The 18,486-nt window shown below is 33.2% G+C and overlaps 1 long non-coding RNA gene and 1 other non-coding gene across 2 annotated transcripts; one reads left to right on the top strand and one right to left on the bottom strand.

Moving 5' to 3' along the window:
- Positions 1 to 17,287, bottom strand: LOC109160562. Its single transcript, XR_002050768.1, has 3 exons — positions 17,195 to 17,287; positions 12,838 to 12,842; positions 1 to 14 (listed from the first exon to the last, which is right to left on the bottom strand). It is a non-coding gene; the product is annotated as an uncharacterized LOC109160562 (long non-coding RNA).
- On the top strand, positions 14,685 to 14,756 carry TRNAW-CCA. The gene has a single exon. It is a non-coding gene; the product is annotated as a tRNA-Trp (tRNA).
- Positions 17,288 to 18,486: the final 1,199 nt, after the last annotated feature.

Below are 18,486 nucleotides of genomic sequence, written 5' to 3'. Positions count from 1 at the left end.
TAATACAAAGAGTGCTAAATTTATTCCAATAAAAAACGATAACCGATAGAGAGAGAGAGAGAGAGAGAGAAACTTTTTTTGCAGTAAGTATGTTCAACTACTATAAAAAGATGATCTCATTTATGTTGATAAGCAATCATCACACTATCTTGTCAACCTTAATGGTAAAGATTTTGTAAATGGAAGAGATCTATCAATTATATATATATATATATATATATATATATATATATATATATATATATATATATATATATATATATATATATATACACACGGTTGAAGAGGCATGCACACTAGGCAATTTATTTCAAGGTGCATTTAAGATAGGTAGATTTAGATACTAGGAAGTGACACATTTTTGCATGTAGGACACATAAGCACGAAAATAAGTCACTAAGTCAGATAAAATAAAGTTTTACAGATGAAAATTGAGCTCTTAATTTAAATAGAGTTTAGGAACTTAGCTCAATTCAATCATGCCAGTTTCGTGTCTCAATTTGGAAAATCTCGATTCACACAGAGGTTTTGTGAGAATATCAGCTATTTGATTTTCCGTTGGAATGTATTCTATTGTCAATTCCTTCTTTCTGACGTGATCCCGAATAAAAATGATGTCTCACATCAATATGCTTAGTGTAACACCCCCGATTTTCATGCCAATTTAAAGCTTAATTATGCAAGGGAAACTAACCAACATAACATAAAAACATAAACACAGCGGAAGTCTAATCATAAAACGGAGAAAACCAAGGAGTGTTATGCCACGTTCACTCCAACGTGAACGCTCAGGCAAACATTAAACCGTCAAACTATTATGTTCAACATCAGTGGCACACAGGCCAAAACACAAACTAAAGTGTTCAGGGGATCTAAACTATCCATGTCTAACGCTCTCGCCATCTACTCGGGACCTGTAAAGCACATAAAGAAATAGGACGACGCCCGGTCAGCGAATATTGCTGGTAACCCATCAATACGCGTTCAATAGCATAAGTAGATAGTATAATACAAAATCATTTTCGAAACGGAATACAGTATATATCAATTCAAAACCAAAGAGAGAGAAGTCAACTGCAATACTCTATTTCACTCACAACGAGGACCGAGGGAACCAACATCCCAAAGCAGCATCAAGACATGACATACACAACAGCACAAGTACAACTCGAGGTGTATTCTACTGATCACCAAGTAGAATACCACCAGACATGCTCAACAGAAAAGGGATAGACAATCACACATTGGCAACACATGCCATCGTGACAACACATGTCACAAATTCCATAATCCATCCTTATGCCCGGTTCCAACCTTATGACTACCCCCAACCTTGTAACTAGTTCCAACCATTACCTCCAGGACCCATGTACATCCAAGTCCAACCTTATGCCTCCGGGAACCGTCGTTCCCCCACCAACAACCACCAACAATTTCCATCAACACATAGTACACGAGGGTACCGTTCAATACACGGCCTAAGCCACCCAAAACACGAGTCTGAAGCCCAGATCACAACTCCATAATCACATCATGGCCACCACGATGACCACTGCCGTACCTTGGTGACTAATGTCACATACCATTAATCGTGCAAAACACACATCATCATCATAGGAATTAATCAATGGATCACAACAGAGATATGAAACCATACTCAACAAGGAAGGATCACAATCCGACAACCACGATGATCAACACAAGTCATCATCCACAATAGGACATGACAAACCACACACGCTAGTATTTCAATGTCAAACTAGCATGCTTAACAAACGGGTAAACCAAACATAGTTTCGAAGAACATTCAAGACTCATCATGGTTTAACGAATCACAAGGTTGAACACTTAGCACGATTCAAGATACCAAATCCTACATGGATTCCTATCATACGTTCTAGACATACGAAACATCAAGAAAACGCTCAAAAAGCTCAACAAAAGAACATCGGGAAGTCAAAACATCAATTACCGAGTCAAAAGAATCACAGAGAACAAATCCCCAAAACAATCCAGAGGTGTTCCCCGCGGGTGGGGCCACGGGTGGACCTCCACCTGTGGTTCCGCCCGCGGGAACCATTCCCACAAGCCACACGTACCCCGCGGGTGGGGCGGCGGGTAGGCCACTGCCCGCGGGTACACCTCTGTACCACAAATTATCCCTTCGGGGATTTTCTACACCAAGTCCAAATTCAAGTCCAAAACACCCAAAATCTCACAAAATACAACAACATGACTTGAATCAAAGAAATAGCCAAGCAATGACATATAAGAACCCTAATAACAAGCTCTAGATATGCATTCTCACAGGACAATGCATCAAATCTCACATTTCATAGCATAAATCACATGTAGAAGTCAAGAAATCATCATATAGGTAAGAAAATAGATTTTGTAAAGCATGGGTTACCTCTTGTATCCTACAACTTCACTTAACACACCCTTACAAGCTTCTAACAAGGCTCTCCTTCAACTTCAACTTCACAAACACACCAAAAGACAACAAAGATTCTATCTTTAGAAAAAGACACCTTAAAAGGTACTAAAAACACTAAAGGACCAAACATCTTACCCTCCTATATGCTCAAGAGTAAGAAAGGTTGAATCTTGGAGACCAACTTGAAGAATCTTGGAATGCCCAAACTTGGCTTGAAGAAGAAGCTAGCTAAATTCTAGAGAGAATGATGAGCTTTTCTTTTTAGGGTGTTAGGGAAAAGAATGAGAGATGACTCTAGGTTAGCTTGGAATACAATCATAAGGTGAAAAGTCTTCTTTACCCTTACTAAAATGAAAAAGTGTAAGGAGACAAGGGAACAATTCATGAAGCATAGGGTACAACCCATTGACTTAGATTGACTAGTCAATTACTAGTCCTCCGACTATTGAATTTTCAGGATTTTAGGAATAAACTATCAATTAAGCTAGGATTAATTACTTAATTAATCCTTAAATAAAATTTGGATTTACGGGGTGTCACACTTAGTCCTTGAATGTAGCACGGGATTCTGTGTAATTGCTATAGCACTTGTATTGTTACAAAATATGCTAACATTTTCGCAATTCACGCCGTAGTCTCTCAGTTGTTGTTTCATCCAAAGAATTTGTGCGCAACAACTTCCATCACCTATATATTCAGCTTCGGCTGTGCTTGTAGCTATAGAGTTTTGCTTTTTGCTAAACCAAGATACCAATCTTCCCCCTAAGAACTGGCATGTTCCTGAGGTACTTTTTCGATCGATTTTACACCCTGCAAAATCTGCATCTGAAAAACCAGTTAGTGTAAAATTACCTTCTTTGGGATACCATAATCCCACATTGATTGTTCCTTTTAGGTATCTTATGATTTTCTTGGTAGCAAGAAAATGACTTTCTTTTGGCTTTGATTGGAACCTAGCACATACACCCACTGAGTAGGATTTATCTGGTCGACTTGCAGTGAGGTATAGTAATGATCCAATCATTCCTCGATATTTCTTCTTGTCAATGTCCTTGCCTTCATCATCTTTATCCAATCTTAAGGATGTGCTCATCGGGATCTTGATTGAAGATTTTCCATCTTGACCGAATTTCTTTATGAGGTCTTTTGTGTATTTGGCCTGATTGATGAATATTCCATCTTTGAGTTGCTTTACTTGTAGTCCAAGAAAGTAATTCAATTCTCCCATCATGCTCATTTCTTATCTCTTCTGCATGAGCTTGGAAAATTTCTCACATAAAGTTTTATTAGTACTTCCAAAAATAATGTCATCAACATAAATTTGTACCAATAAAATATGATCATTTTCTTGAATTCTAAATAAGGTTTTATCAACAAGGCCTTTTGTGAAACCACAACTGATCAAAAACATTGATAAAGTGTCATACCAAGCTCTAGGTGCTTGTTTCAACCCATATAATGCCTTCTTTAATTTGTAGACCTTATTAATATCACATTTTACCTCGAAACCGGGTGATTGTTCAACGTAGACTTCTTCTTCAAGTAAGTCATTTAAAAAGGCACTTTTCACGTCCATTTGGTAGACCGTGAAATTCTTGTATGCGGCATATGCTAGAAATATTCTGATAGCTTCGAGTCTTGCAACTAGTGCAAATGTTTCGTCGAAGTCTATTCCTTCTTCTTGTGAATATCCTTTTTGCCACTAATCTTGCTTTATTTCGAACAACAATTCCTTCTTCATTGGATTTGTTCCGAAAAACCCATTTTGTTCCAATTACATTGTAATTTTCGGGTCTTGGAACTAATTCCCATACATCATTTCTTTTGAATTGATCCAGCTCTTCTTGAATTGCATTAATCCAGTCCGGATCATTTAGGGCTTCTTCAATACTTGTGGGTTCCACCTGAGAAAGAAAACAAGAAAATAAAGTATTTATATTTGAGGATCTTGTTTTTACTCCTTCTCGTAGATCTCCAATTACTAGCTCTGGAGGGTGATCTTTGAGCCATCTCAAGTCAGGTTGTAGATTGCATGAATTTTCAGAGTTTCCTTGCTCAGTAGGTAAGTTGGAGGTAGACTCAATTTTCTCCTCAGATTATTCTCCAACTTGTGCTTCTGCTTGAGAATTAAGTATTTCCACGTGTGGTTCATTATTTCCTTCCACGTGTCCTTCACTATTGCAATCAATATCCAATTGCTCCATTCCCTGTGCAACATTATCTTGAATAGGAGTGTCAATATCATTAATTGATTTCTCAATTTGAATACTTCCATTTTTGTTGATTTGTGTTTCCTTCTTATGGACTTCATCAAATGTAACATGAATTGATTCTTCTACCACCATTGATCTTTTATTCAATACTCTGAAAACTTTACTGGTAGATGAATATCCCAAAAATATTCCTTCATCTGCACGCTCATCAAAAGTCTTTAGATATGTTTTACCCATTATTAAGAATAAAGCATTTGATACCAAAAGTATGGAAATAGTTGAGTTTAGGTTTTCTCCCTTTCCATAACTCGTACGAAGTTTTGTTGTAAGACTTGTGTATCAAGCTTCAATTTTGCGTATAGCATGCGGTGTTGATTGCTTCAGCCCAATATCTTTTAGGTAGCCCGGCTGACGTAATCATCACACGTGCGGCTTCTTTTAACGTTCTATTTCTTCTTTCAGCTACACCATTTTGTTGTGGTGTACGTGCGACAGATAATTGATGTAGAATTCCTTGAGAATTGCAGTAGGCTTGGATCACTTGATTCACGAACTCGGTTCCACGATCAGTTCGGATTTTTGCAATTTTCAAATCTTTCTCGTTTTGTAGTAGCTTTATAAGTTCCGGTAGCTTTTGTTCCACTTCGTTTTTCTTCTTGAGAAATATCGTCCAAGAGTACCTGGAAAAATCATCAACAACAACTAGTGTGTATTTCTTACCACTTATACTTACTGGGTCTGATGGACCGAATAGATCCATGTGTAGTAGACTTAGTGTCTTGTTGTAGATTCTTGTGTCTTGGACTTGAATAATGACTTGATTTGTTTTCCTCTTTTGCAAGCATCACATATTTGATCTTTCTTGTAGAGAATGTCGGGTAGACCTTCAACGAGTTTATTTCTTTCAAGCTTGTTGATGGTCTTGAAATTCAGATAATTTAATCTTTTGTGCCATTCCCAACTTGTTGTAGTTGAATTTATTGCCATCAAGCATATTAATCTTTTGGTTGTGCTCTAGTCAACTACGTACATATTTTTCTTCCTTGTTCCTTTGAGCACAATTTCTCCCGTGGAATTATTCTTTACTTGACATTTTTCTTTGAAAAAATCTACTAGATATCCTTTGTCACAAAATTGACTTGTACCTAACAAGTTAAATTTTAGACATTCAACAAAGGATACATCTTCGATTTTTAAACCATTGCGGGATATTGTACCAATTACTTTGGTTATGCCGTATCGTTCATTTCCACTGAATACGACTTTTGGTCCTTCGATATTTTTAAAGTTCACAAGACTAGATTTATTTCCAGTCATGTGTCAAGAACATCCACTATCGAAGTACCAAATTTCCTGCAAATAAGTTACACTTTTTTAGGTACCCAACATGATTTGGGTCTTTGGGTGTTAGTCATTTTTGGTACCCAAATCCACCTTGTACTCACTGATCTAAGTTTAGGTGATTGGTAACCATTAAACACATTATAATCATATCTAATTTTTGAAAACATTTTTGGTGCCAGTTTTTGAAAATTGACTCGATTTTTTGGCACTTGAGAAGAGATTTGTTTGAGCCTATGAAAGGCATTAAATCTGGACTTAGTCTATGGTTTAATATCATCAAACCAATCTTGTTTAGAGGGATAAAATCTCCCTGCCCCAATTCTTGGATTTCTTCCCATTTTTCTATGAGGACTTTGTGCACTTGACTCATTGGTATGTTTCCATTTTGGAACAAACTTTTGCCTTTTTACAAACTGCCTAGGTGAAATATTATTTCTTTGAGGTTTCGGCCTTGCAGCATTAAATTTGGCATTAGTTTGGTAACCAATTCCTTATCTCATTGTGCTATCTTGACCTTTTACAAATTTTACTACTTGGACTTTATTATTTAAAGTAGTAGTAGAATTGGTCAATTTTTCAGAGACTTGAGAACACGAAGGATCATAGCCAAGTCCAGCTTTATCACTTGAGGGTTTTTGCATATCCACCAAAACGTGTTTGAAGTGGATCCCCTAACAGACTGCTTGGTGCTAAAGAATGCGATACACTCGGAAGCTACAACAATTTTGTCCTACATTGGCGTCGTTGTGGACCAATGTAGGATAGCTATGTCTTTATTTACTTATTGCTCTTTGAGTTTTGTTACTAGGGCACTTAATTACATGCTCATACACTAGCTTTATTAGCTTACGATCAGGATCACACTATGTATTGGGACTCGATCCCTCCTGACTCTATCGTTTCATTCATAAGTTAATAAATGACTTACGGTTATTTAAAAAAAAAGATGGTTTCAACAATATTTTGAACAATTTTATAACCACATAAATAAATAGTTTGTAAGAAAAAACTATAAGAAACTTATGTTTTATTAGTGAATTTTTACAATTTTTAGTTAAATTTAAAAAAAATCGGTGGCGCCTAGAGAACGTCTAACGTATTTTGCAACTTTGCTATTAAGTAAAGTTAATTGCATATATATTAACATAAGAATAATTTATGAAAAGTTTTGCAAAGTAAAAAATACATAAGTTCTGTGAAAGTATCATAAGGAAATGTATAACAAATATTGCACATGTCAGCACTAATCTAGATCTTATATAATATCGATATTAATATATTAAACATTCAATACTAATCTTTTTTTTGAAAGGCATTCAATACTAATGTATATTTATATATAATTAAAAGTAAAATTCTTCAAGCTAAATTTACCTCCAAAAATTTAGGGGCATTTTTGTAATATCATTATATATATATATATATATATATATAAATAGGGAAGGGATCAGGTGCATTTGTTGCTTCCCGTGCGGATGTGCGGTGGATTAATGTGCGTGAGGTTTATACATAATGTGCATGAAATTTGTACTCAATGTGCGTGAGATTTGTACTTAATGTGCGTCATGTTAATATGCGTGAGTTTTGTACTTAATGTGCCTGAGTATTCTGTTTAATGTGCGTGAGATTTGTGCTTAATGTGCCTGAGTATTTCAGAATTACGAGCTCAGAAAGAAGCAGAACAGAAACTCACGCACATTAACGCCCAAGCTTCTTGTTACTTCTTCCTTCAATTTGGCCATAGATTCTGGGTTATCAGCTACCTTCAATGCAGTTGAATGTTTATATAAATAACGCACGCACAGTAAAATTTGCACAGCAACAAAGTGTGGATTTCTGTTGTATTATTCCCATAATTCTTAACCTCCATAGCTCGCCTCCGCATCATCATCAGGGAGGGCAAATGACTACTGGGGATGGGGAAGAAGCTGACATAATATTTTCTGCTGCATTTTACTCATTCACGCACATTAAATACAAATCTCAGGCACATTAAACACAACACTCACGCACATTGAGTACAAATCTCACGCACATTAATCCACCGCACATCCGCACGGGAAGCAACAAATGCACAGGAACCTTTCACTATATATATATATATATATATATATATATATATATATATATATATATATATATATATATATATATATATATATAATTATTATTATTATAATTATTATATCTAATTAAAAGTAAAATTCTACTAGCCAAATTCCCCACCCCCCCCCCCCCCCTCCGCCCTACACTTAGGGTCATTTCTGTAATATCATCCATTATTTATATATAGATATTATATACAAATAATATATATATATATATATATATATATATATATATATATATATATATATATATATATGGGAAGAAGAATATTATTATACTAGGAAATTTAGAATTGATGCATAGTACCTATATACATTACACGGAATTTATAAACCTAATCAAATGTTAATGTTAATAATAATAATAATAATAATAATAATAATAATAATAATAATTATTTAAAGTTAGAATTATAAATTAGGTATTAGGGAAATAATTAATCTATATATATATATATATATATATATATATATATATATATATAGATTGACATTCATATTGGAACTCATCTTAACCATTTATTTTGATTGATCAATGGTCTATATGCATATATGTAATTCCGCATTTTTCTCCTCATAAACACACTGCAATGACGCAATCATCCTTCTCGAAGTGTAGAACTGAAGCACTCCCAATTTGTTGATTTCCCCTCTCCAGTTCGTAGTTTTAGTGTTTGAAGCAATGGACGACGAGAGGAATCCCAAGCAGCGAAATTTGTTTGTTGCTGAATAGGTTTCAAAAATGGAGATTGACATTTGTTTAGCTTTTTGTGAAATTCAGCCGCAAAATCAAATTTTACACCAACAGCTTCGATATTTGCAATGCAATAGAGTCCAACCCTTTGTACTGAGCAGTAGCCATAATCCATACACTTCTTCTCTTTTCTTCCAGATAAGAGCAAGTCAAAGTTGCGTTATAGCAAGCACTTGGTGCGCACTCTTTTGCCAGGTTCATCAGTTTTCTTCAGCATTTTTGCACAAACTCCTTAACCCAAGTGCACACACAGTTCTATCTAAGTGCACACCAAAATGTTTAACGTCTTTTCATACAAAAATTAAGTCTGCAAATTATGGTATACACTTATGGCATACACAATGTAACCCAAGTGCACATAGTCACCCCAAGTGCGTGCAATATGGCACACACTCATCCTTTACGTTATGGCATAGACATTTTTAAGTAAGTGCACACAGAAGTATATAACATCATTTTGGTTTCCGTGGATTCAATCTATTAGAATTTTTGCACATAAGGACGCACACTTATCAACCTAAGTGAACGCTAGTTCATGGTCACAATAATTCTACATACATATTATGGCACACCCAATTTTACCCATGTGCACAACGCCATCTTTAATATCATCCTGGTTTACAAGGATTCAATCTATCAGTGTTTTTGCACATTATGGCACTCACAGTTCATTTTTGCACATTATTGAACTCACAGTTCAACCTAAGAGCTACATTGTATTAGTAGTATCAATCTGGCTTCCGCGATTACAGTATATTAGTAGTTTTGCACATTTAGGCACACACAATACAATATGGCACACAGAATGCAGTATGTCACACACTCATCCACTACGTTTTGGCATTGACATTTTTACACAAGTTCACACAGAAGTGTATAACAACATCATGGTTTTCGTGGATTCAATCTATTACAATTTTTGCATATAATGGCACACACAGATCAACCTAAGTGCACGCTCAGTTAATAGTCACAATAATACTACAATTATGGCACACATAGTGTAACCCTCGTGCACACCAACTTCTTGTTCGCCTTTCTATGCAGAAACTAATTATGCACAGTATGACACACACGTGAAACCCAAGTGCACACCATAGCACAACACCTCATCCTGGTTTATGAGGTTTTAATCTGTCAGTACCACTGCACACTTTGACACACACAGTATAACCCAGGTGCACACCAGTTTCAGTTTCGTCTTTGACATTATGTGTTGCTCTTAGTCTATACGTCATAGCACGACAATTTTTCCGAAAGTGCACACCGAAATGTATAACAACATCCTAGTTTCCTTGGATTTGAACTCTAAAATTTTTTTGCACATTATGGCACATACAGATAAACCCAAGTGCACACTTGTACTATCAGATTGCATATTTGAAGATTCATTGACGGACCTGTTCAGTGACCAACAATCGTGATTTGATTTCATCGATAATGTATTTCCTGATCTTGAGGCTGCTTATGCAATACATTAACTAAAAAGCCAAGTTGATAAGAGTGTGTCAAAACATTAGTTGGTGAGTTGGTGGCGTTGGCCCAATTAGGGCTGGGCATTTCGGTTCAGTTTATCCGAACCGAACCGAACCGGTACCAATGTGCCCATCAGCATCAAAGAAACCTGCGAACCAATTTGATTGAGCATCTAGTGCAATAGGTTCTATGGGCGGGATATCCAACACATCGAATATGCCCATTTATACAATTTCTTAGTTTTATCATTCCGGCTTTATTACATAGTTGATAACGAAAAGCTTTTTTATCATTTGATTCCATTGTAATACTGCCACAAAGCATATTCGGCCTCAAACCGAAGAATCGATCGGTGCTTGGTTTGAGGAAACCGATCGGTTCGGTTCGGTTAGGGTTAAAACCGATCGGTTTTCTGCTTTTTTTTTTTTTTTTAATTTATAATAATAGATATGTATTATACTAAATGTTTAAGGTGAGGTTTGAACCCTTACTCATTTGGTTATAAACTAAGAGCTTTAACCACTAAGCTATAGCCACATTTATAACTATATTCACATTTGTATGGTAATAAAGGTACACATTTTTCATTAAATGTTGCACATTTCAAATATACTGAATAAAATTGTCCGTACTACATTCTTGTAGACTAAAATACCATTATACCGTTATTACACCGTTGCTATTTAATTCTAAAAATTTCATAATTCTATCATTATTATCATACACCTATATATATATATATATATATATATATATATATATATATATATATATATATATATATATATATATATATAAAATTAACTATGATATCTTTTTTCTATTCTTTAATTATCATTTTATTAAAATCATTATATATATATAACGATATACACACGTACCAATATATGTGACCAGGTACTAGTTTAGAATTATAGATATATTATTTAATTATTGTAAAAACAAAATATAAATTATATCAAAATTGTTTATATTATTAATAAAAAAATATAAATTTTGTTCATCTCTATAATTTTCAAATACGATGATTAAAATTTACTACTTTAAGGAATTGCGAAATATAATTTGAACTATAATTTGTAATTATTTGCATTTATCAATTTTGTAATGTTAGACATAAATTTTCGTGCATCACGCGTACAAAATGCTAGTATTATATATAAATATTATAATAATTAATAATTTTAACTCCTCAAGTCTTCAAATCTCAACTCCAAGTTGTAAGTCCCAACATTTGGTGTTTTAATAATTTTTATTTTTCAAATATTAACTATAGATGAATGATTCTTCATCTTGTCATCAACAAAACACTTCAAGTGGCACTCCAAGTGAGCCAACTGAACAATTGGTTAGGCAAAAAAAGAAACGTTCAAATAGTAGACTTTCACCAAAACTGAACCGAATACCGAACCGAAACCGAAACCGAACCGAACTTTTCAAACCGAAATCGAAACCGAACTCTATTTTAAACCGAATGGTTTAATTTTTTTAAAACCGAAAAACCGAAACCGAAACCGAAATCGAAAAAAACCGAACCAAAACCCGAAGTGCCCAGCCCTAGGCCCAATGGAATGGACGTTTATAGTAGAACACAATTATACAGATGTTCATATGAAGTCAAACAACACTATAGTAAATATATGGATAATATTTGAATTCCACTCAAAATATTAACAATAATATTATTTAAATATCTATAGTACATTTTATGGATAATATTTGAATTCCACTCAAATATTAACGTTAATATTATTTAAATATTATATAATTTAAGTTCCACTGCAAAACTTTCAAAAAAAAAAAAAGTTCCACTGCAAATCATATGAATGCCTGCAGATTCATAATCAATACGACTCCTTTCTTATCTGTTATCCTAAAATCTTGGAAAGAATCTAATTATAATATTTGATTTTAATCTTGATAATTGGATTAAATTACACTAATATCCTTTTTAATTAATTGTGTTTAAAATGCACATAAAAATATTTAATTATCTAGACCATTGATTAATCAAGTTTGAATGGATTAGATTAGTTCTTAAGTTCCTACCTAACAAAAGGTTCTTACTTGAAGCCTCCCCTATATATATATATATATATATAAAAGTAAAATTCTCCTAGCCAAGTTCCCTTCAAAACTTAGGCGCATTTTTGTAATATATATCTATATCTACTATACTAATAAGAGCCCAAGAGATTTAGGCCTATAATAGGTACAAAAAATGGTGGTCAAATTTTTTAATAAAATGAATGACTCAGATTGATCAGATTTTAATTTTTCCTTAAGATTTCCTAATTTATCCTTAATGAATATGATTATCCGTAAATTTTTCCGTTAAATATTATCTTTTTCGTTAATTTCTGTTAGTTTACCGTTAACTTACTCATTGATTTCAATAAGAAAGGTCTTAGGTTCGAACCCCATCCCAATCAAAGTTGGCATAATTAGACAATTAGTACTCTATTTTAGTCTTATTAAATTAAATAATAATTTAGTAGCTACAACAAAAACTAATACATATGCATATTTTAAATTTAGAATTATGTGTCTACAGTGTCTTTATTCAAAAACATATTATTCATTATCAATAAATTAAATGAGAGAAATAATTTCATTAGTTATATTATCTTTATTTTTCTCGAATATAAAAATTCTTTACATTCAAATTCATCAATTGACTATATTCGCTACATTGTCCCAACAATGTCTTTATTCAAAAAATAAAATTATTCATTATCAATAAATTAATTAAGATACATAATTTTATTAGTTATATTGTCTTTATATTTCTCCAAGTAAAAATTCTTTACATTCAAATTTCAAATTAATCAATTGATTATATTCACTACACTGTCTTTTTTTGTGCATTATTTTTTAATTAAATATCAAATTTATAATACAAAATAATGCTATATATTTGTTTACCAAGTATTTTATTAATACCATGTAAAAATTTAAAAAATATAATTAATAAAGCCAATCATATTAACTACTTGAGGGATTTGTTGACAAAGAGAGTATTAAGATCACACAACAAATTGAAGTGAGAACTAACTCGCAATATCCTTGTTTGACAATCAGCAGTTAGCGGTTAGCGTTAGCAGATTATATTAGCGAATTTGAACAGCGAATTATATCAACGGTTGGTAAAAAAATATTTGAAAAAATTAGCTGTTTAGATTAACATGTAAAATGACATAATAATAATAATAATAATAATAATAATAATAATAATAATAATAATAATAATAATAATAATAATAATAATAATAATAATTGTTTTAAAAAAATAAAAAGAATAAAAAAAATATAATTAAGCCAATCATATTAATTACTTGTGAAATTTATTGACAAAAAGAGTATTCAAATCACACAACAAATTGAAGTGGGAAACTACCTCGCAATGTCCTTGTTTGTCAATCAGTAATTAGCTCTTCAATATTATGGGGGTGTATTCAATCATGACTTTTGTAGAGTTTTAAAGACTTTCAAAATGATAGATTTTAATAAATTTTGATTGACTTTCATAGAATCGTTCAAAACTTTTTAAAACTTTATAAGACTCTATAAAAGTCTATATAAAAAACGTTCATAGACTTTTATCAACTTGTTGCATAAAATTCATAACAATGTTGAACAATAAAATTTATAATAAAAGAATAGATCAAATAAAAATATTTAAAAATATAATTACAAGTTGCAAAAAAAAAAAAAAAAAAAAAATTTGTTGTTGCAAACAGTAGTTCACTATTCGTAGTAACCTGTTGTTAAAAAAATGAAAAATATAAACATTAAAAAATTTACAAATGAAAAATATAATTAAAGTGCAATCAATTAACAAGTTTTGCACACTTGATCTTTTTAAGCAATAAAATACCTATTTATCATTTAATCTACCTTAACTGTTGATAAACTTTTTGTATAATACGGAGTATTATATTATCTACTTCAATTAAAACATCTAATACACACACACACATATATAATGGGGTGGAATGGGGGTGGCTGCCCCCATAATGAATCCGCCCATGCATAGACGAAGCAACAAAGCTAAGATATGAAGCTTTTTGTTCATCTCATATTTCAAAGATAAAACTACTTGCTCGTTCATAAAAGAAGTTTCTTACTTCGTTTTAAATCAAGACAAAGTTTAATTTGAAAACTAAATTTTACTTTCAATTATATGATTACCATAATATTTTTACATTTAATCACCAATTATTAATCATATTTATTTTGTTTGTTAATTAATTAAAATGAATATGTCAATTGTAATCATGCGACTAGATGTGGCATTAATTCTAAAGAAAAAAAGAGTATAAATGTTAAGTAAGTTAAAACAATCAAACAGTGGATCCGTGGCGCAATGGTAGCGCGTCTGACTCCAGATCAAAAGGTTGTGTGTTCGATTCACGTCGGGTTCAATATATTCCTTACCTATACGTTATAAGTCTATAACGGACAATTCACGTCGGGTTCAATATATTCCATATTCCTTACCTATACGTTATAAGTCTATAACGGACACAATAATCTAGCAGGACGTTTTTAGGAAACCAATTTTGAAATGCAAATTTACTTTCACAACAAGTTTACAATTAAGCTGACTGAAATTATATATATCCCTTAAGCTGACTGAAATTATATATATCCCTTTCCTCTCTCCCTCTATCCACTCAAGATTTCGCTGTTTCCATCTTCAAACTTAGTAACTCACTCAAGATTTCTCTATTCCTACCTTTCTGTGTTTCATATTTTCATACCCATCACTTCATCTTAATCCAAAGTTGAAAGCTTTTCCAGAATTTTGAGTTTCTTGGGGGCGATATGACGGTTCCGTGACAAAGAGAGGCGCTGAGGTTGATCAATGGGTGAACGAGGTCGTCTACAACAACCGCCACGTCCTCCACAGCCTCATCGTCGGTCTTGACATCGAGTGGCACCCGTGTCTTGCAGGGGAAGACGACAACACGACCGCCACGCTCCAGCTTTGCGTCGGGAAAAGCTGTCTGATTTTTCAACTTTTGCACAAGGACTACACTCCCCATTCTCTCCTCGCCTTCCTGGCTAATCCCCGATTCACCTTCATGGGCGTTGGGGTCCGAGATGACGCTGAAAAGCTCCTCCGGGACCATGGGTTGGTGGTGGAAAACGTTGCGGATTTGCGGTGGGTGGCCGCGGGGGTTTCCGGCTCGGAGCATTTTATGAGAATGGGATTGAAGAGAATGGCGTTGGAAGTTGTGGGATGGGTGATGGAGAAGCCATTGGGAGTGACTCTCAGCCATTGAGATTCCAAGACTCTTACTTTTCGGCAAATTGAATATGGTTCGATTGATGCATTTGTTTCTTTAGAAATTGGTATCAATTTGTTCTTACACAGCTATATACCATTTAGTTGTTGATTAAGTAGAGTGGTTTTGTATTCAGGTCTGATTGTAAAAAAAACTACCTAAATTTGGTACTGACTCTTTCTTTAATTGAAAGTTTTTTTGGTTGTTAATTTTTCATCCTAATTATGGCTTGATAGCATATTTGGTAGGGAAATTTATAGAGATTGTGATGTATAGGTATGTTTTGTGTATCCAATGCCACTTTGCTTCTGTCTTCCTCTTAATTGTTTTGAACTTAGAAAATGCAAAAATTGATAAAGAGCAGAAGTATGTTAACCTTATAGAACAAGACTCTAAATTGATAGTTTAGGGAAATGTAGTTGTGCATTTGCCAGAAAGCAGTACATCTGCATTCTGAATCAACATTTTGATTATTATGATTTGGTTTATGCTTTTGTGTGTATGAGGATGCTGGAAGTTGAATAGCATAAGTCCTACATTTACACTCAATTGTTGGAATATTTTACAAAAATAATGACATCATTTTTTTTACATGCAATTCAAACAAATAGTTTCTTATTGAAATTCTTTAATATAGTCAACTCAATTTTAGGTACATGTAAACAATGTTGTTAAACTTGGACAAAGAATATAGTCAAATCCTGGCAAATATTATTAGAAGGCTTTAAGCTGCATAAAATGTTATATTTTTGTTTAAAAAAATTTATTGACAAATTGATTTTTTTGGTTTGATGGCTATAGGCGTAGTTTGCACTTTCATTATGCATTTATGCATTGGGTCCAGGGTTCAATTCAAACCTTTAGACATTGGTAAATTTACAAGTTAAATAGAATATTAATGACCAGAGCCAAAGCAATCAGTCTTACCAGGAAAAGAGGGTAAAAAAGAGTTTAGAACTATGGAAGAACCTATCCCGTAGAATGTTGAACAAAATATCTAACAGGTCTACTGAAATGTTTATTCTTCTGCAGGTTGATCGTGTGCTTTACTCATCAGTTGTCTACCCCCATAACTATGTCTGAAGACAGTGACCCTATGGATGTTTTAGTTATCATGCAGGTCTGATTTCTCTTCCAAATCCTTTCTATAAATTCTAGTAGGTGCAATTTTTAGCCCATGTAGTTTAAAGACCTTCCTGTTGTCTCTACAAGGTTTTAGTTTTATTTGATTTTTTAAAGGTTTGAATCTTTTTGCAATATGTTATTTATTTCAATTTGGTTAGCTTTGTGCATCATATGTTTGTGTTCCCAGTATGTGTAAGTTAATACTATTTGGTTGAAGAAGCTATCTCAAAAATGCCATAGTGGAAACATCATCTCCAAAGGTTTAAACTACTAGCAAAGTGCTATTGTTATTTGTGATGAAACGGACAGTTTAGCTATTGGATTTAATTTAACAAAGTGCATACTGTTATTTGTGTTGCCTTTAACTCTGTTATTTTTTATATTTTAATTCTATAAACCTAAAGCAATATTTAACAGTGTTTGGAATTCAGGGAGAAAAAGATGACAATATTTGATACTTAACAATTATTCAGACAAGAAGAATGAGAAGAAGGAAGTTGCAGTTAATGACTTTGTACCGGCATCTGATGCTTATGAAGCCATCCAGCATTCCATGTAAGTTTGACAATAAAATACCTATTTATCATTTTTTTTTTTTTTGAATGTACCTATTTATCATTTAATCTACCTTAACCGTTGATAAACTTTTTATATAATATTATATTATATTATATTATCTACTTCAATTAAAACATCTAATACACACACATATATAATGGGGTGAAGTGGCGCAATGGTAGCGCGTCAATTGTATAACGAATATGTCAATTGTAATCATGCAGCTAAATGTGGCATTAATTCTAAAGAAAAAAACAGAGTATAAATGTTAAGTAAGTTAAAACTCCTCAACAACAGATTTGTTGTGCAATGGTAGCATGTTTGACTCTAGTTCAGAAGGTTGTGTGTTCGATTCACGTCTAGTTCAATTTCTTTCCGTTACGTATAACGGATACAATATTTTAGGAAACCAATTTTGAAATGCAAATTGAATTTTTATACTACTTTCCTAAAACCAAATAAAAACGGTACAGTATTGCCCCACACTTACTTTCACAACAAGTTTACCATTACGCTGACTGAAACTATATATACCCCTTTCCTCTCTCCCTCTATCCATTTATACTACTTTCCTAAAACCAAATAAAAACGGTACAGTATTGCTCCACACTTACTTTCACAACAAGTTTACCATTACGCTGACTGAAATTATATATACCCCTTTCCTCTCTCCCTCTATCCATTCAAAGATTTCGCTGTTTCCATCTTCAAACTCACTAACTCACTTCAAGATTTCTCTATTCCTACCTTTCTGTGTTTCATATTTTCATACCCATCACTTCATCTTAATCCAAAGTTGAAAGCTTTTCCAGAACTTTGAGTTTCTTGGGGGCGATATGACGGTTCCACCCAGACTCAGACGCAGACGCTTCTTTGGGCTATTAAATTGGTTCATTGGCTTTTAATTGCACCCAAAGTGATCCTCTGACTATTAAATTTTAAGTCAAAATTGTCCTCTGTTAGTTTTGGTGTTAAGTGGGTGTTTAAATGAAGGATAAAACTAGAAATTCAGTGTTTTACTATAGTCAGGGAATTACTTTGGGTGAAATTAAAAGTCAAATGACCATATTGAGCTTACCAGAGAACTCAAGACATGCAAATTGAGAAGGCTTCAATATTTAGTTAGTTTTTATATGTCTATAGTTTTGTAAATTAAAGTGTACTTTAAATTGGAGAAAAT

The sequence above is a fragment of the Ipomoea nil genome, unplaced genomic scaffold, assembly GCF_001879475.1.
Source record: "Ipomoea nil cultivar Tokyo-kokei standard unplaced genomic scaffold, Asagao_1.1 scaffold2848, whole genome shotgun sequence".
Taxonomy (NCBI): domain Eukaryota; kingdom Viridiplantae; phylum Streptophyta; class Magnoliopsida; order Solanales; family Convolvulaceae; genus Ipomoea; species Ipomoea nil.
Note: the sequence above shows the minus strand (reverse complement) of the source record. Positions and strands in the feature narration are given on the sequence as shown.